This window comes from Dasypus novemcinctus, chromosome 21 (assembly GCF_030445035.2).
Source record: "Dasypus novemcinctus isolate mDasNov1 chromosome 21, mDasNov1.1.hap2, whole genome shotgun sequence".
NCBI lineage: Eukaryota > Metazoa > Chordata > Mammalia > Cingulata > Dasypodidae > Dasypus > Dasypus novemcinctus.
The window spans coordinates 8141053-8167972 of NC_080693.1; the positions used below are offsets into that span (position 1 = coordinate 8141053).

The 26920-nt window shown below is 39.4% G+C and overlaps 1 long non-coding RNA gene across 10 annotated transcripts in view; it reads left to right on the plus strand.

Annotated features, from left to right (window-relative positions):
* The window catches only part of LOC101431679 (uncharacterized), a 287514-nt gene that overhangs the window by 31002 nt on the left and 229592 nt on the right, over positions 1-26920 (plus strand). The window contains exons 7-8 of one of the 10 annotated variants that reach the window (XR_011646723.1): positions 1505-1639; positions 6443-6596. The exons of 7 other annotated variants lie outside the window; for them this stretch is intronic. This is a non-coding gene — a long non-coding RNA (uncharacterized lncRNA). The remainder of the gene's footprint in view (positions 1-1504; positions 1640-6442; positions 6597-26920) is intronic. 2 more of the 10 variants (XR_009182245.2, XR_011646725.1) reach the window with 2 other exon arrangements.

Sequence of the window (26920 nt, forward strand, 5' to 3'; positions counted from 1 at the left end):
ATGGCTCAGGCTATGGCAGGGATGAAAATCAATAAGAGGTTCTCTGGAAAATGTTTTAATTGTGGAAAAATTGGTCACATGATAAAAGATTGTCGGAAAAGATCTGAGGGAAAAACAATACTGCTTGGACAGAATATTTCTGCTCTGAAACAACCTGAGCTGTGTCTACGCTGTGGTAAAGGAAATCCTTGGTCTGGCCTATGCACCCTCTTGTAGGGAAACTTCCCACCGGCCCACTCCCAGCCCCGCCCACAAAGGGGGCTGTCCTGGTTCAGCAGAGCAATCCCGGCATTCCCCGATTCTCCTCAGTGTCCTGGATTTATACCCCACCACAACAGGAAGTGCAGCCATACATACTCCTATGGCAGAACCTGTTATTCTGCTTCCAAGAGACACCCCCATCCATGTAAAAATGGGAATAAAGGGACCTTTTCCATTTGGCATTGTTGGACTTCTCGAGAGCAGCAGTCTTATATCACAGAGAGTTAGAGTGCATACAGGAGTAATTAACTGTGACTATCAAGGAGAGATTGTTTTGTTTTCATGCTAATTCTGATGGGGCCTGTTTAGCCAAATTAATAAAATTAGTACAAAATTTTTATCAAGGTGTTAAAAGGAATTTTCAGTTTTGAATCAATAGTTTCCTCCTGAACTTCGAGTCTTAGGGTAGTCTTAAAGAGTAGTAATCCAAAAAATATGTTAACTGTTAAATAAGAGCGTAAGTGCATTTATGCTGCTCAGGTTATCCTAACTGGTTGCTGATTACTAATAAGTGTTTCCAAGAACAAGCTTGCATGTTACAGGCAACATGATTCCAGAAGAAATCCTAAAAGCAGTAAAATCTAAGATGTGAAATGATGGAGAGCTTTAAAAAAAAAGCTATACCAGAAAAGTAAGAATTATGAGTCAAATTGTAAACTTTGTTTCTGTTGGTGTGTTGTAATTGTGTGTCTGTTTGTTCAATGTCAATGTATATTTTAATACCTCCGGATGGTATAAATAAATGCTTCTGAAAGAGCTCTTTTCAAATGGCCGAAAAATTAAATAAGTGCTTATAATATTACCCAAGTTTGGAATGTTAATGAGATCTCTATAGTTGTATACAACTATTAGAATAGAATATGTATATAGTTGATTAATAGAATTACTGTGTCTCTTCATAAAAAAAAATAGTTCTTGCTTAAATTGAGATGAATAATTTATTTTTCTTCATAGGATAAAATGAAAGATGTAAAAGTTAAGCAAATATTGAAAAAGGTAAAAAGTTCGTGGGAATGCTAACTGAAATTTAATAAGGTGTATTTTGCCCTAAAATGGTTAGTTTTATAAAATCAGAAAATGGAGATATGCAGAACAGGACTAGTATGCATATAGCAAGTTGTAAAAGTATTGTGGTAGCATTCAGTGAAATAATGTGTTTTGTAAAAGTAAAACAAGCTTGAATGAATATAAAAAGTGCAAAAACTATGTGAAAGGTCAACAATGGACTTTTGCATTCTTTAAGGCTTTCTGCCCTGGCCTAATGGCAATGAATCCTGCTGGGTAGAAGAAACCTGTGGCAGTGACCCTACTGGGAAACATCAGAGACAGTGGTATTTTAAAAGCCTGGAAGAGGCAAACAACTGAGACAAGCTCTAAGGTCGCTACTCTATCAAATTCTTAATATGTTGTTTGGTTGGGTAAGAGAAAACTATACTCTGCTGTAATTGATAAAGTACAATGTTATCTCATGTTAAAAGAATTTGTAATATTGTTGGAATACTAGAAATCTTTTATCCCTCACTGAGATGTGTTAATTGGGAAAGGTCCTTCACGGGAGTAGGAGGACCTCCAGCAGGCTGCTTTTTAAAAAAGAAAAAAAAAAAAAAAAAAGAAGGTAGCTTGTGAATTGGATGTGGCCAGTACCAGTATTGATTTTGGGTGGGGTATGAGGCAAAGGCAACATTCTAATTTACCTTGAGTTTCAGTCACAAATGTGGGAAGGGGCTTATAAGTACAATATAAAAAAGGAATTGTGTGCAGCATAGGAAGCCCGGCTGAAAGTGAAAGGCTTAACCCAATAGTGTCTGGTTACTCTGAAGACTGCCATCCCTGTCCAGGGGTGGATGGCAAATACTAAAATACTAAAAACAATGGACTGTTGTGAATCACTCTCCATGGGGGAGAGATCTGTGGAAGAATATCTGGGACACCTGCCAGCAGTGACAGGCAACTGTCATGTCCCTGCCCACTCCTCTCACATCCCTCTCAGGACTGTTGAGGCAGATGCCTCATGAAGATCCAGAGCCATGGAACTGGGACCTGAGAGGAAGCAGAGTGGCTCGACTGAAAAAGTGAACGTCGTGAGTACTAGACCTTGGGGCGCCTAGCGCAGCAGTTCCTGCTGCCTGCTATTCACCAACAGCTTGTGGCCTTAATGCTCACGTCAATGACTGACATCAGCACCCTCCTGCTCCTGGAAGGGGCAAAATATGCTTTCACTGCTACAGACCCTGCATCGGGACTCTTAGGACAAGCCAGCTATTGTTTTCTGCCTGAAAAATGAGTGCTCACAGTGGACTATTTATATTCAGCACTGAGTTGTGGCCCCAGGTCCAGTGAAGATGCTAAGAGCAGGACCAAGGAAGACATTGAAATTATGTGATAAACTTCCAGCTGCCCCACAGCCCAAAATGGGGAAGTAAGAATTTGTCATTGCCTATGCCTCAAACTCTGCAAACTGGGGAAACTGAGGTCATTTTTGATCAAGTACTGGCCTATATAGCCTTGCTGGTAGGAAATCTTAAGCCTATGAGAAATGAAAGTTTAGCCATTAAATGTCTGCTAGTTGGAAGTCTTATTGTTTGTTCTTGTATAATCTGTGGTAGTTAGGGATTATGTATAAAATGCTTGAATACTAATCAGAACCTAAATAATGAAACATAGTATACTTAAGTGATTTGATGAACTGTATAAATGTGTCTTGATGTAAATCTCTTAATTTTGAACAATCCTGGGACTGAATATACTGGGGAAAAAGGAAAAAAAAGTATTGTTCAAACCTGAAAGTGAAAATATCATGCAGGAAGCTTTGCTGATCAGTGAAACATCATTTGTGTAGACTTCGAAAATACAAAAAGGGGGAAATGTGGGAAACTGGCTTACCTGTTTGTTGTAAATGTTACACCTGTTACCTGTAGCAGTTGTTAGATGTTGCAGTTGTTCCCTGTTGTTGTAAATGATGTTGCAGTTCAGATAGCAAACAGCTGCTTGGTGGTTTCCCAATAAATGCAATGGAAAAACTAGGGTTGAGGCTCTCAGTTCCAGAAGCTGAGAGTCCCCTGGTCCCAGGTTTGTCTCCCCTCTTGTGTTTCTGCATTGTCTTCCCTTTCAGCCAACCTATTGTGAGCTGAATGCAGCAATACTATTTATACTATTAGAACTATAAAAATTTCTAAAAATATTGCTTTTTTTAATGGATTTGAGGAAAACAGGAAGTGACATCTTTACCTAATTCAGTAGGAAAGGTAAAGGGCAAAAGAGAAAAATAACCTTTCTCTTCCTTGCTGCTAACCAGGGCATCTGGAGGACAGAGTTTGAATGTACCTTATTTTATAGCAGACACCTCAAGGGGAGAAACATCTGGACACAGCTGATTGTGAGATGAATTTTTTATGTTATAGAGTCAGCAGTCACTTCAAGATTATTTTGGAAATTTTTTGTTAAATATTTGAGTCAAAGAAAATGAAGCTAATGATAAAACAATACAAAGAAGAAAATTATATAAACAAGAAATTTGTACACTGCTTAACTTAGCAATAAATAATATTGCATGATGATGCAAAAATGAATTATTTTAATTAAAATTGTTATAATTATTTTAGAAGTATTGGGGTTGACAGATATGTTCTGAGGGTGCCAGAAAGAAGTAAATCTATTTCTCATTCTATTAATTGGGAAATATAAAAATGAATGCATTTAATATAAACTTGGACATGCATACAAGAAGAGTTAAAATATTTTGACAGTTATATCTGCAAAGTGTGACTGAGAAACAGAATAGACTCCTGTTTGTCATTCCAGGGAAAGCTGTATTCATTATTTTAAATGAAGAGTACTTTATTTTCAGCCTATACCAAAAGCAAGGAAAAACTGTGGGAAACCAGGGGACTTAGCACTAAGATCAGGGTGACTGAATTATTACAGTATAGGTGAACGAGTTCCTGAGATAAACTTTCTTGACAGATCTTGGTTTGGATGAGAATTGAATGAGGCAGTATTCCTCCCAGGTTTTAAGCATGGTGAAATGGGACATTGGATTGAATTCTGAACCAGTGCTGCTTCTATTTCAGTGTATCCCCTGGGATATGAGTCCTCTGGGATCTTGTTAAAATGCAAATCCTGAATTGGTAGTTTGGGCTGGGGACTTTGAATCTGCTGTTCTGCCACTCTCTCAGACATGCTCATGCTGCAGATTCAGTAACTGTACTCAGTGAGCCCTGACTCCCTGCCCAGAGTCTCAGCTCCTTAGAGAAGTGGTTCTCAACCTTGGTGCCTGTTGAAATCACCTGAGTATTTCTCATGCCAAAGAAAGGAACAATTAAATTTGTATGTTCAGCCCAGATATGAGAATTATTTGAAGCTCCCATTTGTTTTTGTTTTGTTTTGTTTTTTTAATTAATTTTGTAAAAATATTACATTAAAAAAATATATGAGGACCCCTTCAACCCCACCACCCCCACCCCACAACTCCCCCCCCCCCCCCCCAGTAACACTCATTCCCATCATCATGACACATCCATTGCATTTGGTAAGTACGTCTCTGGGCCCCTCTGCACCTCATGGTCAATGGTCCACATCATGGCCCATACTCTCCCCCATTCCATCCAGTGGGCCCTGTGAGGATTTACAATGTCCAGTGATTGCCCCTGAAGCACTGTCCAGGGCAGCTCCAAGTCCCTAAGACGCCTCCACATCTCGTCTCTTCCTGCCATTCCCCATACCCATTAGCCACCATGTCTACTTTCCCACTCCAATGCCACCTTTTCTCTGTGGACATTGGATTGGTTGTGTCCATTGTACCTCTATGTCAAGAGGAGGCTCAGATTCCTCATGGATACTGGATGCAATCCTCTCGCTTTCAGTTGTAGGCACTCTAGGCTCCATGGTGTGGTGGTTGTCCTTCTTCAACTCCATCTTAGCTGAGTGAGGTGAGTCCAATAAATCAGATTGTAGGTGCTGGAGTCTGTTGAGGCTCAGGGCCTGGCTATCACATTGTCAGTCCAGAGATTCAGATCCCCTAAATATATCTTAAACCCCAACACCAACTACAACTCCAGCACAGTAGCATGAAAGTCTTAAGAAGAGAGATCCCATCTGAGTCCAGATTCATCACGCATAAACACCAGCTCCAAAGAAGGGCCATCTGACATGGCAGTTAACCCCATCTGCCATGACCATAGCACCCATGGGCCTCTTTAGCCCTCAAAGGAACCAATACCTGGGGGTTGTATCTACTTTATCTGTCTCTTAGACTCTGCTCAATTGTGCATAAGGGCAATCCTTCTGACAGCCTCCAGACTCTTTTTTAGAGACTCGTAGCCATATAAACTCATTTCTCCTTTCCATTTGCCCCTTAGATTAGGTCAAACAGCATTTTAAAGTCATGTTATTTTATGTAGACAGGGATATTCTGCCGATCCGCATTGAACCTTCCATTCAAGGTCATTCTCCAGTTGCAACATCAGTTGGTAGTTGATAGTGATCCCTCGGTGCCAGGGAGGCTCATCCCCGGGTGTCATGTCCCACGCTGGGGGGAAGGTATTGCATTTACATGCTGAGTTTGGCTTCGAGACTGGCCACATTTGAGTAACATGAAGGCTGTCAGGAGGAAATTCCCAGGCACAATGCTGCTCTAGGCCTTGTTCTTATTTCAGGCATATCAGCTCACAAGCATAGTCATTATGAAGCTCCCATTTGAATTCTGTATACAGAGACATGAGATCCACTTCCATAGCATATATGACATGATATGGTTAGTATATGGAAAACTCTTGTATTAATATCTATAAATAATCCCCAGCACAAAAAGTACATGTAGTTTTCATAAAAAGAAAATGATTGTCATATAGATTAGCCTACACTTATATTTCTCAGGATGTTTTCATAGAGCAAATCTTTGTATGGCTGTATTTCTAAGTTTTCCATCTCTAAAAATGAAATAGTGCTAGATTATTTATTCAAGCATCTGTATTAGCAAAAGTGGTGCTGATGCAAAGTACTAGAAATCAGTTGGCTTTTTAAAACATTTTGGGGTAAAAGCATACAGATAAAAGGCCCTAAAGAGCCCACCTGAAGGTACCATAAGAGGTACTTTCACACCAAAGATGATCGCCAGTCTTTGGGAGGGTTCTTCCTTCCTCTATCTCAGTTACAGACTGGCATACGGCTTGTTTCTCTCCAGGCCTTCTCCACTCCTCTGGTTTCTTCAAAATGTTAGCTGTAAACTATCAGGCAAATGACTCGTCTCTCCTCCTGGGGCCACAGATCAAAGCTGAGAAAGTTCTCTCCTGGTATCTACTGTATGAGGCACACTCTCTCCCTGTGTGTCTTCTTGAGTGAGTATCCACTTATAGGAACCCAGCAAGGGGGCTGGGGACTCAGGTTGAATCAAAGCCCTAATCTTCACAGGTAGTTTAATTTAATCAAAACATGCCAGTTGAATCTAATGTAAACAAAGGTGATCACACCCAGAGGAGAAGTACAGTTTTAAATCATAATCCTCTTTTGGAATTCATAAATAATATGAAACTGCTACACTCTATCCTCTGAATTTCAGAAGACACATTACAATATTGAAAAGTACAGCTTCAAGCAGTAACAGTGCTAAGTACAAAATCATACCACAATCAATTATAGAAATAGTTTGTCTTGGGAGCAAAGACCCCTCTGGCTGTATAACTGTGACACAAAACAATTTGTCAGCTTCCAGTATACAAAGGGACAGACATAGGATAAACATTTGAATTACCACTAGAAGAATTTGGGAGGGAAACATGCATCACAGGTCCCCAACTATCCGAAACCCTGCGGGACATACTCCATTAGATTTCAAAGCAAAATTACGGTTTCTTCTATCCTTGGTGTCTCATGGGGCCACGCTTTCCCACAGGCATGCCCAACAGTCATTTTTCTTCCTCCATGTTCATCAAGCATATGGATGGTGACTGAACTCCAGACCGCACCCTCCAAGAATGTTGAGGTGATGGCCACACTTTCCCCAATCGCTAGGGTATAGTCTCCACCCCCTTAGTACAGTGAGGTAGTGGAAACATTCTCCCTCATCTCTAGTGTACATGCTCCTCCCTTGCCATAGTTGACCTCCTCTGTGATCCAAAACTTCTTCAGAAATGAAGCCTAATATATTACGAAATTGTGTTAATAGGAAAATGAAATATTAATGATAGGTTTAAAGATTAGAAGTAAAATACATAATAATTGAGAAAAATTAAAATAAAAAATAAATTGAGGTATTAAAATATGAAAAATATCATAAAATTTTTTTGAGATTGTGCCTTTCATTACTGTAATAGATGTTGTCCTATATGTATAGAGGCAAGGCAATCTCATCCATTTCTTCCTCAGGGTCTTACATCTTTTTTTATTTTTTTCTTAGTTTTATATAATATTTTCAGAAAAGTATTTTTATAGATTTATTTATTTTATTTATTTCCAATCTCTCCCTCCCTTCAGAGTCCACAGTGACACCCAAGTTGCACTGCTTAAAGAACAAGATTCATAGATACTTGCAACAATGCTGAGGGCCTGACACACTAGTCTCTTCTACCACATTGGGAATCACCCATACTCACGAGAGACTCCCTTCCCTCTGTTTGAGAACATCAGGCCTCTGCAAGATGGGGGTACAATGCCTTCCCACTCATTGTATATGTCTCCATCCACTGATATAACACACTATGACAAATGAGCTCTCAAAGACTCCCCAGAAGCCTGCCCCAGGAGCACCCTGTACCAGATGCCCCCCATCAAATATCTTAAACCAGTAACACTTCCTAATTAAATTTTCTGAAGCGTTTTCTCAACATTATAGTTTCAGCCATGTACCTGACAATCTTTCATGTTCACCTGCTCCTCCCAAACTTCTTCCCAATTCCATGGACCAGCTGACCCATCCTCCCAACCCTTGCCTCCCTTAAGCTTGTGAATTACAAATCAGTACTATCCCTATACCCCATCTTATTCCTTCACTGCACAAGTACCTACACTTTATCATAGATTTTGCCCAATTGGGCATTGGCTCACACCTTCCTCTCCCCCCTATTTCCTGTAAGCCTATCATCCAGTCTCTAGCTCTCTGAGACAGCTTGATTTGCTCAGTGCATATCAGAGAGGTCATGTAGTATTTGTCCTTGAATCCTAACTTGTTTCACTCAACATAAGGTCCTCAAGATTCAACTATATTATCTCATGTGTGAGTATTGTATTCCTTCTTACAGCTGAGTAGTATTCCATTGTCTGTATATACCATATTTTGTTTATTCACTCTTCTGTTGATGGGCATTTGGGTTGATTCCAAGTTTTGGCAGTAGTGAATAATGCTGCGATGAACATCGTTGTGCCTATATTGGTAGGTATCCTTGTTTTCAGTTCTTCTGGGTATATACCCAGCAGTGGATTCCTGGGTCATAATATAGCTAGTTTTTGGAGGAACCATCAAACCATCCTCCACAATGGTTGGATCCTTCTACATTCCCACCACCAGTGGATGAGGGTTCCCATTCCTCTACACCCTTTCCAACACTGGTAGTCCTCTCTTTTTAACAGCCACCAGTCCAATGGGTGTAAGATGGTATCTCATTATAGTTTTCATTTGCATTTTCCTAACAGATAATAATGTTGAGCATCTTTTCATGTGCTTTTTAGCCATTTGTATTTCTTCTTTGGAGAAGCATCTGTTCAAATCTCTTGCCCATTTTTTCAATGGTTTGTTTCTTTTTATTTTTGAGATATAGGATTTCTTTATATATGCTGGAAATTAGGCTCCTATCAGATATATGGTTACCAAGTATTTTCTCCCATTGGGTAGCCTGTCTTTTCACTTTCTTGATAAACTCCTTTGAGGTATAAAGATTTTAATAATCAGGGGGTCTCATTTATCTATTTTTTCTTTCATTGCTCATGCTTTGGGTATGAAATTCCTGAAGTAATTTCCTACTACAAGGTCCTGTAGATGCTTCCCTACATTGTCTTCCCAGGTCTTTATGGTCTTGGCTCTTATATTAAAATCTTTGATCCATCTTGAGTTATTTTTATATAACGTGTGAAATGGGAATCCTCTTTCATTCTTTTGCATAGGCATATCCAGTTCTCCAAGCACCATTTGTTGAAGAGGCCATTCTCTCACCTCTCTCCCATCCAAAGAAATTTCATAGTTACTTTTTCCAGTTCATTTTAAAATGCTGTGTTTATTTTCTGGCCCAGGGCACTTCTTGGTTGGGAGGTTTTTAATGACTGATTCTATCTCTTTACTTGTGATTGGTGAGTTGAGAGCATCAATTTCTTCTTTCATCAGTGTAGGCTGCTTATTGTGTTTCTAGAAATTTGTTCATTTCCTCTGAATTGTCCTTCTTATTGGCATATAGTTTTTCAAAGTATCCTTTATGAAAGTCTTTAATTCTCTGTGGTCAATAGTGATATCCCCTTTCTCATTTCTTATTTTGTGTATTTGTATCTTCTTTTTTTTTCTTTGTTAGTCTAGCTAAGGGTTTATCAATTTTATTGATTGTCTCAACTACCTCTTCATTTTCTTTTTTCCTAGTATTGTCTTATTATTTCATTTAGGTCTGCTCTGATATTTGTTATTTCTTTCTTTCTTCTTCCTTTGGGGTGAGTTCGTTTTTTTACTAATTCCTCAAAGTTTGCAGTCAGGTCTTTAATTTTAGTTCTTCTTTTTTGATATATGAATTTATGGCTATGAATTTATGCCTCAGTTCAGCTCTTGCTGCATCCCATAAGTTTTGATACGTTGTGTTGTCATTTTTATTAGTTTTCAGGTAGTTACTGATTTCTTTTGAGATATCCTCCTTGACCCACTGTTTGTCTAATAGTGTGTTGCTTAACTTCCATGTCTTTGTGCCTAAGCTTGTTCTCTGGCCCTTGCATATTTCCAGCTTCACTCCATTGTGGTCAGAGAAATTATTTTGTTTGATTTCAATCTTTCTGAAATCATTGAGACTTTCTTTGTGGCCTAGAAAGTGGTCTATCTTGAAGAATGTTCCATATGAAGTTGAGAAGAATGTATATCCTGCTGTATTTGGGTGTAGTGTTCTGTCTATGTCTATTAGGTCCAGATGCTCTAATATATTATTCAAAGTCTTTGTTTCTTCATTGGTTCTCTGTTGAGATGTTCTGTCTAAGGGTGATAATGGTGTATGAAAGTCCCCCACTATAATTGTACAGGCATCTATTCCTCCCCTTAGTTTTTGCAGTGTTTGCCTCTTGTATCTTGAGGTGCCCTGGTTAGGGACATAAATGTTTATGATTGTTTTTTATTCTTGAAACATCACCCATTTACTAATATGTAGTGTCCATCTTTGTCTCTCACAATCATTTTTCACTTGAAATCTATTTTGTCCAATATTAGTATAGCTACTCCTGCCCTTTTTTGGTTATTTTTTGTTTGTAAGATTATTTTCCAGCCATTCTCTTTCAACTTCCTTGAATCTCTGGGTGTAAGGAGGGTTTCTTGTAGACAGCATATATATGGGCCATATTTCCTTCTCCATTCTGCCAATCTGTGTTTCTTGACTGGTGAGTTTAATCCATTAATATTCAGTGTTATTACTCTCAAGGAATTACTTACATTAGCCATATTTTCTTTGGATTTATATGTGTTATACGTTTTTTAATTTCTTTTTGTCTTTTTAGTTGTTTTTATACTCTCCTCCAACTCTGTCTATTCTGTATTTTTCTTTCAACCTGAAGAACTCCCTTTTGTATTTTTTTTTAGATTTATTTATTTATTTCTCCCTCCTTCCCCACCCCTCTTTCTCTCAGTGTCCATTCACTGTGTGTTCTTCTATGTCTGTTTGTATTCTCATTAGGTGCTTTAGGAATTGATCCTGGGACCTTCCAGAGTGGAATAATGGCAATCTTTGTTGTATCACCTCAGGTCCCTGATTGCTTCATCTCTTATTATGTCTCCTCTGTTTTGTTGTATCATCTTGCTGCACCAGCTCTGTGTGTGGACTAGCACTCCTGTACTGTGCCACATTCCTGTGTGGGGCAGCACTCCTGTGCAGGACAGTACTCTGTGCAGGCCAGCACTCCGTGCAGTCCAGGACTCCATGTGGGCCTGCACACAACATGGGCCTGTACTCTGCATGGGCCACCTTGACACACGGGCCAACTTGCCTTCACCAGGAGGCCCTGGGCATCAAACTCCAGACCTCCTATATAGTAGATGGAAGCCCAATTGCTTGAGCCATGTCTGCTTCCCCTTTAGTATTTCTTGAAGGTCAGGTTACTTATTTGCATACTCTCTTAGTTTCTGTTTATCTATGAATATTTTGTAATCTCCATCATATTTGAATGCCAGCTTTTTTGGATAGAGTATTCTTGGGTGGAAATTTCTTTCTGTTTGTCCCTTGACTATGTCATAGCACTGCCTTTTTGCCTCCATGGTTTCAGATGAGAAATCGGCACTTTATCTTATTGAGTTTCCCTTGTATGTGATAGTTCTCTTTTCTCTTGCTGCCTTCAGTATTTTCTCTTTGTCTTGAGCATTGGATAATTTGACAAGTATATGTCTTGAAATAGGCCTGTTGGGGTTTATAATGTTTGGGGTGCACAGTACTTCCTGGACATATACATACAACTCCCTCAGTAGTTTTGGGAAGTTTTCAGCCATTTTTACTACAACACCCCTTCTGTCCCCTTCCCTTCTCTTCTTCTGGGATGCCTATAATGCATATGTTTGTACATTTTGCATTGTCACTCTAAACACAAAACTCTGCTGCAATTTTTCTTTCTATCTCTCAATTTTACTAGCCATTTGACTTTAAATTTACCATCTCCCACATCAGTAATTCTTTCCTCTACCTATTCCAATCTTCTGTTATTTGCTGAGAGTGTATTTTTTATTTCTTGGATTGGGCCATTCATCACCATTATATCTGTTATCTTTTGTGTGTGTTTACAATTTCTTCAGTATGCACTCCAAGTGTTTTCTTAATATCTTTAATCTCTTCCTTCACTTCAATGAACTGGTTCATGATATTACTGTGGGCAGTTTTGAGTAGTTGTTTGATGTTCTGCTTCTCTTCCTGGCTTTAATTTGTTTATTGGACTGGACAATGTCTTCATAATTATTGGTATAGTCTGTAATTTTTTGTTGTTGTCTGGTCATTAGTTTATCTTGATGGGTTTGTTCAGTTGCTTAGCTTCTGTCTGTAGCCTCTGGTATTATTTAGTTGCTGTTTTGTGTGTGTGTGTGTGTTAAGTTTCCTCTTTAACACTTTGTTCTTCTTCTTCTATTTCCTTGATATTGTCTAAGTTCCCTTGAATGAAACAGCTCTGGGCCAGGGAAAGTAAAAGATATAAGAAAAGAAAAAGTATAATAGTAATATTAATAGTAAACATTAGCAGAAGAACCATATAGGACCTAGGAGAATGATTATTAAACTTGTGTAAGCAATGTAGAGGTATAGGAATAAAAAACTGGAGCACCTATAATGAAATGGGAATCTTAATATGGAGAAGAATACACTATGAATTAAAAGGCCAGTGTGATGAGGAGACTGGGAAAGAGAAAAGAATGGAAAAAACAGGAAGTGTTCATAAAAGATAAAAAAAAGCAGAAGTGTTAGAAATAAAAAGCCAGAAAAATTGGGGGCTAAACAAGGTGAGGTGGAATGTAAGAGCAACAACAGAAGGTGGAAGATAGAAAGATGTAGGAAAGAAAAGAGATAGTGTTGGTAGTCAAAATCAGTACACACAGAAAAGAGGAAATCGAGGAAGAGGAAACACAGCAAACAAGAAACAAGCTAGCAGCACCCAATTAAAAAGAGGGGGGGGAATGAAGAGGAAGGAAGGACAAGAAAAGAAAAACAATAGACAAACCCACAAGCAAGGAGTCAACCAAACACTAAGAAAAAACAGACTTCTCTCTTAAGCCCATGTGGAGCTTGTCAGGCTGCCAATGTTAATAAATTACCTTGTAGCCTTCTCATGGCAGATTTTGCAGTGGGTTTTAGTGAGTAACCTAAGTTAAATTATATAACAAAAATAATCTCTTTTTCAAAGAAAATTAAGAGACCCAAGGGAAGCCTATACAAAGATAACGCCTATGTTTTCCCTGTCCTAAAGTATCAGGTAGATGTTTAAAATCCCAGTGGGTGGCCTCTCTAAGAGGAGCCAAGAATCAAACTAGAGACCTTGAATACCCAAGGCTGAAACTACTGCACTGAGCTAAACTTTCTTGTTGGGTTCATTAGCTCTTCAGAAAGAGTCCCTTTCCCTGGGGCAGGATTGACTTGTTGCAATTGGATAAACTGCTGACTAGGAATCTGTCCTTCCCCTCTCCCTCCCCCCCCCCCCCCCCAGTTTTTTTTCTAACTGCTTTTTCTCCCAGGGCAGCAGGAAGCTATAGCCTGTGAGAGTTCCCTTTTGAAATTCAAATGCGACCCTGGGGAATTAACTCACCACAGAAAAAAATGACACTCTTTTTGAGAGAGAGCACCCACACCTGGCCAGGAACCCTAAATATGTCTTGGAAGCCTATTAAGCACTTCCTCCTGTTCCCCTGCCTTAGGTGAGTTGCACAGGACTAGTTAATTGCCTGAGTCCACCTTCACCCAGACCAATTTTCCCTATCCCAGGGAGGTTAGGGAAATCAGGCTCCCTCATTAGATTCGCCTCACCCCTCTTCCTGGTTTCTCCTCAAGCCAGCTGGTATGCCCCTCAAAGCTCAAAGAAGAGGGTCCAGACAATTGAACCTTCCCTTGGGGTCCCCTCTCCACCCTTCACCAGAACCCTCCCACTTTCAGAGTTTGTGTCCTCCAGCTGGGTGACTGGCAAGGGTGAGGGAATGCCTTGGCTTCCTGCCCCGAGGGAGGGGCTTAGTGGTCCCATAGCTCCAGCCTCCAGCATAAGCAACTCATGGTTTTACCTTGAACAATCACTCTTTTTGTCGGACTCTCTCCAGATTGTTGCCCTGAAGCCTCTGCACTGTGGGTTCTCAAATAGCTCACTTAGGCAGGATTTTGTCCCCACTCAGCCATTTATTTTGTAGGAGAGATGTGGGTGCACTTAGTCTGACGCCATCTTGCCTTCCTCCTCCATTTTACTCTTTTTTTAAACACTTTTTAAATTAAAGTTAAGAGACCACATAGAACATTACATTAAAAAAAAACATGAGATGTTCCCATGTAACCCACTCCCCATTTTTGTAAATTCTATTTTTTGAAGATACATACATCAGAGAAAAGGTTATATTATAAAAAACATAAGAGGTTCCCACATACCCCCCACCCCCACCCCATTCCTCCCACACCAACAATCCCCCATCATTGTGGCATACTCATCGCACTCAGCGAACACATTTTGGAGCACTGCTGCACCACATGGATAATAAATAGTTTATCCTGTCATTCACACTCTCCCCCAGTACATTTAGTGGGTTATGGAAGGGTATAAAATGTCCCAGCATCTGACCCTGCAATATCATTTAGGACAACTCCAAGTCCCAAAAATGCCTCTTCATCACTTCTCTTCTTCCCTCTCCCTGTCCTCAGCAACTACTGTGGCCACTTTCTCCATGTCAATGATACAATTTCTTATGTTACTAGTCACAGTAGTTTTATACTAGAATATCAGCAAGTCCACTCTAATCCATATTTTATTCCTCCATTCTGTGGACCATGGTATGGTGATGTCCACTCCACCTCTAGATCAAGAGGGGCTTAGTTTGCACATGGATGATAGATGCAGTTCTCCTGCTTCCAGTTGTAGGCACTCTTGGTTCTTCTTTTTTTTTTTTTTCCAAATTCTATTTATTCTTTTTTTTAAAAAATATTACATTCAAAAAATATGAGGTCCCCATTCACCCCCACTGCCCCCACCCCACCACTCCCCCCACAGTAACACTCTCCCCCATCATCATGACACATCCATTGCATCTGGTGAGTACATCTCTGGGCATCGCTGCACCCCATGGCCTGTGGGCCACACCATAGCCCACACTCTCCCACGTTCCATCCAGACTCTTGGTTATTATGAGCAGTCTTCTCTCTTCCTCTCTTTGATTAAAATTAGTGTAAAATGTAAATACAGTTAAATATATTGATCTTAACTGAGTGACGTCAAATATCTCAAACCTTTTATCACCTTCCTCTACAGCATCTAATTACCCTATCAAGATACGAATCATTTCCAATAATCTGGAAAAATAATCCCTATTCGCTTAAATCAATAACCACCTACCAACATATTCACCCTCATTCTCATTTCTTTCCTCATACATTTCATTTGCCACATCTTGAAATTCATAAAAATGGAATAAATTGGAATTAACATTTTGGTGCCTGCATCCTTTGCTCACAATATTGTTTTGAGATTCATTCTTGTTGTTTGGTGTATCGGCAGTTCCCTCATTTTTTATCAATTACTCCCTTGAAATTGAATGACCGTATTACAAAATTTTTATTCACGTTCCTCATGGTGGATGATTGGGTCCTTCAAGTTTGGGCTATGAGCTAAAGATATTATGAGTATCCATTATATAAGAACATGTTTTCCTTTCCTCTGAGTGACAGAAAGGACAGCTCAATCCCAAAAGATCCTTCACATCCCACTAATTGCTTCATCAGCTGCTTTTGGCACAATTGGTTCCTCCATACTTTTTGAAGCATTCCCATCCCTTATTCCTGATTCATCACATACTCCTTTTTTTTTTTTTTTAATCATCTGGACTCTCTTGGCTTTGCATGTCTGTTACTTAGAAGATATACATTATTTTCATATTCTTTTAGTAGTTATATATGTAAAGACAACATTTTTCATTGCCTTATCAAATCTAACATAATCTACTTTGCATTTCCAGGATGATACATCATTTTACTTAGGGAACTTGTAAGATTTACTGAAAAACCATGCATGATTTTTCCAATTTAATCACCCATATACACACTGCTTCCCTACTATCAGCACTGTGTTGTGTGTGGGAACTTTGATGATTTGTTCAATAAAGTCTTTTGCCCATTTTTAATTGGGTCATTTGTTGCTTTAGTGTTGAGTTATAGAATCTATTTATAAATCATGGATAGTAAACCCTATCAGATTTGTGACATCCAAATACTTTCTCCCTTTAAGCCAGTTCCTTTCACCATTTCAGACCTTACCCTTACCTCATACCTTAAACAAAAATTAACTGAAAATGATCAAAGACCTAAAGTAAAGTGCCAGGACCATTAAGCTCACAGAAGACAAGGTCAGGAAGTATCTTTAGACCTTGGGCAGAGCAAAGGTTTCTTATTTACAATGGAAGCACTTGCAATGGAAGGAAAATAAATAAATGGAAACTACTCACATTCAAATCATTTGTGCTTGTAAAGATTGGTCAAGAAAGCAGCCTACACAATGGAAGAAAATACTTGTAAACCATATACCTAATAAGGGCTTACTCTCCAAAATATGTAAAGCAAAACCACAATTTAAGAATGAAAAGACAAACAAAATGGCAAAATGGGCAAAGGACTTTAGACATTCATCCAAAGAGCAAGCACAAATGGCTTAAAAGCACATGAAAAGATGCTTTCCACAACCAGCTATTAGGGAAATGCAAATCAAAACCAGAATGTGATATCATAACACACCTACTAGAATGTGCAGAAAACTGCAATTGCAGGAAAGGATGTGGAGAAGAAGGAACAGTCATTCACTGCTGGTGGCAATGGAAAATGGGGTAGCCACTGTGGAAGACAGTTTAGCATTTCCTAGGAAGCTAAGCATGGAATTGGTATATGATCCGGCAACCACGCTACTAGGTTCATACCCAGGGGAACTGAAAGATGGAACGTGAATAGACCGTTGCTCACCGATTCTCGTAAGTGTCCATCCACCAGTGAATGGATGAGTGAAATGTGATATATACATACAGAGGAGATCAACTTGGATGTAAGAAAGAAGACCTTATTCATGTCACGTTATGGACTTTTTTAAATAATCCATGCACAGAAAGACAAATATATTATGATTTCACTAATATCCACTAATTATAAAGCTACCTCATAGGGTTATAATCTCTAATATAGCTTACCCAGAGATGGAAGCAGTGTAAAAATGGGGAGCTGACTTTTATTTAGTGAAGAATTGTTCATTATGTTGATTACAAATGTTTGGAAATGGGTAGAGGTGATGTAGCATATTATTGTGAGTATAATTTAATTGACAGCAGTCAATTATGTGAGTAAATGTGTTTAAAGGGGAAGTTTGGGGTCATGTATGATAATAGAAGGAAAGCTACAGGATAAAACGTGTGTATAGCACAGTGAACCATCTAGTGGATGGTGACTATTGTTAATAGTAGAAATACAAGAAATGCACATTATTACAAGTACTAACAATAGGGTGGAATATGAGGAAAAGGTAAGTGTGCAAACTAAGGGTACGACTCTCAGCACTGTTCCTCCTGGCACTCTGGCTCCATGGTGAACATGGGCTTCCTTATCCCACTGCGCTATTACTTCTGAGGAGACACTGAGGATTGAACGTTTCATTCCAACGTGGAGAACCTGGAATAACATTTACAACCTTGAAACCTCTTCATGAGGGATGAATGACTTAATACTAATAAAAGTCTAGCTTTGAATTTCTTCTCAGGATTCCCTTAATCCTCTCAGGCTAAGTTCTAGGTAGGCCCTACAAATCCATTCTGATTGGATGGGCTGAGAAATTCTAGCTTAAGCATTTTGAGCCCCTGGCTTGGAGACTGGGGTGGAATAAGAAGGTATTCAGGGAAGTGGACTTGTCCCAATGGATAGGGTGTCCACTACCACATGGGAGATCCGCGGTTCAAACCCCGGGCCTCTTTGACCCGTGTGGAGCTGGCCCATGCGCAGTGCTGGTGTGCACAAGGAGTGCCCTGCCATACAGGGGTGTCTCCCGCGGAGGGGAGCCCCACGCGCAAGGAGTGCGCCCCGTAAGGAGAGCCGCCCAGCATGAAAGAAAGTGCAGCCTGCCCAGGAATGGTGCTACACACATGGAGGGCCGACACAACAAGATGATGATGCAACAAAAAGAAATGCAGATTCCCGGGGCCACTGATAAGATTAGAATGGTCACAGAAGAACACTCAGTGAATGGAAACAGAGAGCAGGCAACTGGGGGAAGGTGGGAAGGGGAGAGAAATAAGTAAAAAAATCATAATAAAATTTAAAAAAAAAGAAGGTATTCAATGTGAAATAGGGTAAAAATTCTCGGAATGACTTTCAGAAGCTTGAGGATTTGGTAGGTTACCTCAATAGTGAGTAGCACATGGTCCTGAAGTCAGATCTCCAGAAATAAAAGCCCAATCCCAGGCAGAGAGAGTATCCCAGGTAATACCGTGGTTGGCATGAAATTTTATTAACCGAAGGGCAAGCACAGCCCTTCCTATACCATGAATATGTGCGATGGGTCAGGCCTGTTCCTGAGTTCTCTTCAGGGCTTCGTGACTAGCATCATTATATATGACTAGAATTATTATCTTAGTGATGTCAGCTGTCTCTGTGGGAGAGGAGCTCCTTGCTGCTCCCTCAGCTTTCCATGGGGGTGTGTCATTGATGGAAAGCAAGAGTGAGAGATGGGTATGGGATGGGGAGTGTAGATTTGCTGATCTTGTCCAAGAGGGATTTCTTCCTGCTTATACAACACATACTGCAGCACTCTTGCATGGGAATAAAAACTGCTCCATGTAAAGATATAACTTTTAAATTTTTATTCTTTATTCTTTTCAAATAGACCATTGAATTTTGTAAAATTATTTGTAAGTATACTCTTTACCTTCTTCCCAAGAAAGCTGAAAATCTCATTTTTATTTTACATCTATTAAAATTTTAAAATTTACATCTATTAAGTTTTACTTATAACTCAGGTTTCTTGGCAATATATTCTTGCATGTTATAATGCTTTTGTCTTAAAAAAACTCATGACAACTGCATATATGTTCAACTTACAATTACATATGTAAAACATAGATTAGAATAAAAGAAAGTTTATACTCATAAGATCAACACAAAAATTGTAACATAAATATAAGAACAGATTAATAAATAATAACCATATACACAAGTCTCTTAAGTATATGAACAATTTTGTCAGTAGTAGTATTTTCTTTCATGTTGAGTTTCTGTACAGAGAAAGTTCCATATTTCTGGTGTGTTCCTCAAGTTGAAACTGTGTGATTGAAGGAGGAATTGACTATGGGGGAAATCACTTGTGTGTCCAGGAGGTGAAGGTAGAAGATCCCCAGCCTATGGAGCAAGATCCGTTGATCCACTGCCCTCAAAAACCCTCCGATGGAAGAATTGGAAAGGGTCATTCCTGCCTGGTGGCTCTGCAGGCCTGAGGGGAGCAGAAGCTCAGTGCTGCTTTCGGATGGACCCAGGCCCACTGCTGGAGGAGGGACCATCAGGGAGGGGAAGGGATCCCAAACACACTGAGTGTGGAAAAGCACCTGGTGATCTGGTGGTCCTCAGGACCTCTTCTTGTGCCTTCAGTGTTTTCAGCATCTTCTTCATTTCTTCTTGTCTGGAACATCTGGATCTCTCTTCCTGTAGTTCTAGGACAACTGAAGTTAATTCCTCCATCAACACTGCTGTCGTTCCGTTAGCCTTTCTGTAGGTATCAATAAGGCTGGGCATTTTTAAAGTCACTTTCTCTAGCCTAGCTTCCTCTAAGGATGACTTAGTCTCTGCATACCTCCTGTTAGCAACACTCATCTTATCAAGAAGTTGACATTTCTTGACCATCAGTGTAGCTAGTGTGTCTGCAAGCTGCTTTTCATGTTTTATATAGAGCCAGCTCCTAACAGACTGCTCAAGTCTGTACAGGAGGAGACACACCAGAAGGCTGAAGAAGGATTGAAATGCCACCGAGTCCTCCAGGAGGCTGTGGAATGTGAGGTGTGGAGTAGTGCCATTGCACTCCATCACCACCTCTCAAAGCTTCCCTAGGATCGTCCAAAAGACAAGCCCCACAGAGCACTGCAGGCCCTCCGTGGCACTGATGGCACCACAGGACTGTGCCCGGTAACCATGTATCCACAGCAAACCCCAGAGAACTCCCCAGCATTCTGCCTGGAACCCACAAGCAACTGACAGCCCAGCTGCTCATCAGTGAGTGGTCAGTGGGGGAAAGATACTGAAAATAAAATGTGCCTATCTCCATTGTACTCTTATGAGCAGTCTTCTCTCTCTCTCTTTCTTATTGCTTGTTTAAAAGTGGTGTAAAATTTAAATACAGTTAAATGTTTTGTTCTTAACCAAATGACGTCAAAATTTTCAAACCCTTCATCTCCTTCACCTACAGTATCCACTTGCCCTATCAAGATAGGAATCATTTCCAAGAATCTGGAAAATAATCCCTATACACATCAATCAATAACCACCTCCCAACATTTTCACTCTCATTCTTATTTTCTATCTACATACATTCGTTTAGCTACATCTTAAAATTCATAAAAATGAAATAAATTGGAATTTACATTTTGGGGCCTGCATCATCTGCTCAAATAACTGTTTTGAGATTCTTTCTTGTTTGGTGGATCAATAGTTCCCTATTTGTTTGTTTTTTTTATCATTGAATCCATTGAAATTGAATGTTACAAAATTCTTGTTCCTCTTGGTGTGGATATTTGGACCCTTCAAGTTTAGCATATTATGAGCTAAAGGTATTACAGGTATCTTTCATATAAGGACACATTTTCATTTCTTCTGAGTGATAGAAAAGGAAAGCTCACTCCCAAAAGATCCTTCACATCCCACTAATTGTGGCATCAGCTGCATTTGGCACAGATGGTTCCTCTGAACTTCTTCTAGTGCTCCCCTCACTTATTTCTGTTTCAGCACATTCTCATTTTTCTTTTTATCATCTGGACTCTCTAGTCTTTCCATGTCTGTCTCCTCTGCTGGTTTGTGTTTTCTTCCAAAAACTCCTCAGCTTTAGTTTTGTTTTCCCCAGGGCTCCATACTTGGACCTCTTTCCTTCTCCAGAAATCAATTCACTTGTTGGTCATGTGATATTGGCTTTAAGTTCCATCTGTCCTGGCATGAGTACTAACCCTTTTTATCTAACCCAATTTTCCACACAATCCAGATTTACACAGAGTTGTATCCAGGACATCCCACTTCTGTGTGTAATGTGCCAATGCCAAACTTTAGACTCCTCCCCCAAACTCCTCCTTCTTGGTCTCTCCCTTTTCCATAGTCAGCATTTCCCTCCTGATATGTGTTCAGGCCAAAGCTTTGTGGCCTTTTTTAACTTCTCCCTTTCCTTGTTACTTCCATCCTTCACTTCCCGTATTCATCCAGCCCCTTCTACTTTGCCTCCTCTTTCTCTCTTCTTAGAGCCTGCTTCATTGCTGACAGGATGACCATGGTTGCCTCCTACATATCCTTCTCCTGCCTCACCCCTTCAGTTCCTTACGTTCATGAAAAAGAAGTGTATTTTTCTCTTTGCCATGTTTTATATAGATGGCTTAAGGACAAGTGTGCATTAAGTAAAATATATTATTCATGATAATGAAGTAGTCTCTCCTCCTTGTTGATAATTTTTCTTCATTCCATCCCTTGCTGAGAGAGTCATCCCAGAATCTCCTATTGGGATGTTGGTTTGGTTCTCACATGTTGTAATTCTGTCAGTTTACAAAAGCTTGCAAATAGGTGCACTTCAATTTTAATTTGCTATTTTTTTCTTGGAATTTATACCTTGTAATGATATGATAATACCCTACAATTCTGGTACTTTTTCCTTAATGATTGTGTATTTGCTTTTGCCATACTGATACAATATTTACTTGTATTTGTGTTTATCTGTGATTATATAAAATCCATATTTTACTGCCAAACATGCTGTTTATCTTTGATTTTTTTCAGAACCTGGGATTGAACATGGGAAGCAGGTGCTCAACAACTTGCATTCCATCTGCTCCCCCTTAGATGGGTTTTGTTTTCTTATATATAGAATTATTTTTTTCATTTATTTCTCTCCCTTTCCTGTCACCCCCCAAACCAAGCTGAAGATAATAGTAAAGATCAGAGCAGAAATAAATGAAATCAAGAACAAAATAAACATAGGGAATGGGAAGCAGCTGTGGCTCAATCAGCTGGGCTCCCATCTACCATATGGGATCCTCTGGGTTCGTATCCTGGGACCTCCTTTGAAGGCAGCCTCCTCCGTACACTGTGGTGAGCTGCCGGCTCGGGCACTGCAGAGTGCTGCCCAGCCTGCAAGCACCACAGAGTGCCACTGCCCCCAAGTGCTACAGAGACCTGACTCAGCAATTTGACACAACAAAAAAGGGAGATAAGCCAAAAAAAACAAACAAACAAAAAAAAACACAGAACAGCATGCAGTGAATGGACAGAGATACCAGAATACAAGCAAGGCACAAAGGGGAGGGGGAGAGGAAATAAATGAAAAGTAAATACAGACACAGTGAATGGACACAGAGAACAGAGAGCAAGCAACCTGCAATGGGGGAAGGGGGGAATGAATGAATGAAAATAAACAAATATAAATAAATAAATAAAAAATGCAATAGGGAGAATCAACAAAATGAAAATGAAAAGTTGGTTCTTTGAGAAGTTCAACAAATTTGACAAATCCTTAGGAAGAGTACTAATCAAAAAAGATGCAAATATATGAAATCAGAAATGAGAGGGACACATTACCACTGACCCTGCAGAAATGAGAAATCAAAAAAGGATGCTGTGAACTACTGTGTGCAAAAAACGAGACAATGTAGATGAGATGGAACAAATTCCTAGAAGACACACGAACTTATAGTAGGGGTTCTGAACAAGGGTTTGACACCCCCCCCAAGGGTCCATGGGAAGATTACAGGGGGTCGATAAGCTTGAAGGAATTTTGAATAATCCTAAATTTTAATTTAAAGACATGCCAATGTTAAGTGTCAAAAACTCTGCTGCTGTATTCTGAGAAAGCATTCATGGTTTTCACCTGACTGGCAAAGGCATCCGTGGAACAAAAAAGGATAAGAACCCCTGACCTCCACTGACTCTAGAGGAAATAGATCTCGACAAACCAATCACAAGTAAAAAGATTGAAATGGTCATCATAAACCTCCTAAAGGGAAGCAGATTTGGCTCAACTGATAGAGCGTCCGCCTACCACATGGGAGACCCAGGGTTCAAACCCAGGGCCTCCTGACCCGTGTGGTGAGCTGACCCACATGCAATGTTGATGTGCACAAGGAGTGCCATGCCACACAGGGGTGCCCCCACATAGGGGAGCTCCATGCACAAAGAGAGCCACCTGTACAGAAAAGTACAGCCTGCCCAGAAGTGCTGTCACACACACACAGAGCTGACGCAACAAGGTGTCACAACAAAAAGAGACTCAGATTCCCGGTGCCACTGACAAGTATACAAGCGGACACAGAAGAATACACAGCAAATGGACACTGAGAGCAGACAACGATGGGGGAGGGGTGGGAAATAAATAAAAAATCTTTAAAAAAACCCCAAAACCTCCCAAAGATGAAAAGTTCAGGATCAGATGGCTTCACAGGTGAATTCTTCCATTCATTCAAAGATGACCTCATACCAAACTTGCTCAAACTTTTCCAAAAAAAATTAAACAGGAAAGAATGCTACCAAACTTATTCTATGAAGCCAACTTCACCTGAATATCAAAACCAGATAAAGATATGACAAAGAAGAAAATTACAGTCCAATTTCTCTAATGAATATAAAGGCAAAAAAATCTTCAACAAAATACTTGCAAACCAAATAAAAAAATCACATTAAGAGAATTATCGTCACAAGCAAGTTGGTTTTATCCCAGGTATGCAAGGGTGGTTCAACACAAGAAAATCAATTAGTGTAATAAACCACATTGATAAATTGAAGAGGAAAAATCACACGATCTTCATGATTGATGCAGAAAAGGCATTTGTCAAAATACAGCACCTTTTCTTGATAAAAACACCCAAAAGATAAGAATAGAAGGAAACTTTTCCAATATGGTAAAATGCATATAAGAAAACCCTACAGCTAGCACGGTACTCAATGGTGAAAGAAAGAATGTTGTGGGAAACTGGCTTACCTATTTGTTGCTTCCTGTTATTGTAGATGATGTTGCATTTCCTTCCTGTTACTGTAGATGATGTTGCACTTCTGATAGCAAATAGCTGCTCATTAGTTTCCAAATAAATACGATGTGTAAACTAGGGTTGAGGCTCTCAGTTTCAGAAGCTATAAGTCCCCTGGCCCTATCTTTATCTCCTCTTCTGAGTCTCTCTCTCTGTCCTTTATTTCTTTAAGTTATATACTGACTTTCCTTCGTGTAGACCTATTGTGAGCTGATCGCAGCAGTAGAAAGCTTTCTTGCTGAGATCAGGAACAAGACAAGGAAGCCCACTGTCACTACTGTTATTCAATACTGTACTAGAAATTCAGGCTAGAACAATTAAGGCTAGATAAAGAAATAAAAGGCACCCAAGTAAGAAAGGAAGAAGTAAAACTTCCACTCTTCACTGAGGATATGATTGTATACCTAGAAGCTCCTGAAAAATACATAACAAAGCTACTAGACCTAATAGACAAGTTCAGGAAAGTGGCAGGATACAAGATTAATATGCAAAAATGAATAGTGCTTCTATACATTACTGGTGTGCAATCTGAGAAGGAAATCAGAAAAAAATCCATTATAATAGTAAGTAAAATAAAATATTTAGGAATAAAATTAAGCAAAGATATAAAGGGCCCATATTCAGAAAACTCCAACACATTGCAAAAAGAAACCAAAGAAGACTTAAATAAATGGACAGACTTTGTTCCTGGATTGGAAGGCTAAATATCATGAAGATGTCAATTCTACCCAAACAGATTTACATATTCAATGCAATCCCAATAAAAGTCCTGCCTCATGTAGGGAAGTCCCACGTGCAAGGAGTGCACCCCCTAAGGAAAGCCGCCCCCCATGAAAAAAAAGCATAGCCTGCCCAGGAGTGACACTGCACAGAGAGCTGATGCAGCAAGATGACGCAACAAAAAGAGACACAGATTCCCTGTGCCGCTCACAAGAATGCAAGTGGACACAGAAGAACACACAGCAAATGACACAGAGAGCAGGAAGGGGAGAGAAATAAATTAATAAATAGATCTTTTTAAAAATAGAAAAAGATATTACCAAGCTAGTGGTGAAAACAGCATGATACTGGCATAAAGACAGATTAACCAAAGGAAACAAAGTAAGAATTCAGAAATAGATCCTCACATCTATCATCAAGTATTTTTGACAAGCCTGTTAAGCCTTCCCAGCTGAGCCAGAACAGTCTACTCCCTTGGTGCAAGGAGAACTTGATATCCATAGCGAAAAGAAAGAGGACACCTATTTCAAACCTTACACAAAAATTAATTCAGAATGGGTCAAGACCTAAATATAAAAGAGACAATGATAAAAGTGCTAATAGAAAATACAGGAAAACATCTTTGACATCTTGTGACCAGTGGTAGTTTCTTAAACTTTACACCCAAAGCAGGAGCAACAAAAGATAAAATAGATAAATGGGACTGGCTCAAAATTAAACACTTTTGCACCTCAAAGGATCTTGTCAAAAGGGTGAAAAGGCAGCCAATTCAATGGAAGAAAATATTTGTCAGTCGCATATCCAGTAAGACTTTAATATCCAAGATATACAAAGAAATTATACAACTCAAGAGTAAAAAGACAAACTTCCCGATTGAAAAATGGGCAAAAAATTTGAAAAGAAAATTGTCCAAAGAAGAAATACAAATGGTGAAGAAACACATGAAAAAAAGTATTTTTCGTTAGCAATTAGGGAAATGCAAATCAGAACTACATGAGATATCATTTCACACCTATTACACTGTCCACTCTTAAAGTTGGAAAACAAAATGTTGGGGAGGATATGGAGAGATGGAAACACTTATTCACTGTTAGTGGGAGTACAGAATGGTACAGCCATTGTGGAGGAATGACTGGCACCTCCTAAGGAAGTTGAATATCGACCTAGCATGTTACCTGGCAATATCATTACTATGTGTGTGCTTGGAATAACTGAGAGCAGAGACACCAACAGACATCTGGACATTGAAATTCACAGTGGCGTTATTCATGATTGTCAAAAGTTACAAGCAAACTAGGTGTCCATCAACTGATGAATGGATAAACAAACTGTGGTGTATACACATAATGGATTATGCAGCTGTAAGAAGAAATGAAGCTGTGAAGCATATGACAACATGGATGAACCTAGAGGACATTATGTTGAATGAAGTAAGCCACATACAAAAAGACAAATATTGTATGATTGTGCTATTATGAAGTGAATATAAAATGTAAACTCATGAAGTTAATAATTAGAATATAAGTCACCAGAAAAGAAAATGAGGGTAGAGAATGGAAAGCTGAGGGTTAATGTGTGCATCAGTGGTAAAAAGGTTATTTGTAAATCTTTGGAAATGAATAGAAGTTCATCATGGTGTTGGTAACTAACTGAGCTCTATATGGGTATGACAGTGTTTGAAAGGGCCAGTCTAAGGTCATGTGTATTACTAGAAGGAAAGCTAAAAACTGTAACATGGGACTTCATAAGACAGTGAAACCTCATGTAAAGCATGAATGTGGGTGATATTGCATATATAAGGCTGTTTTTGCAAAATAATAATACAAATAT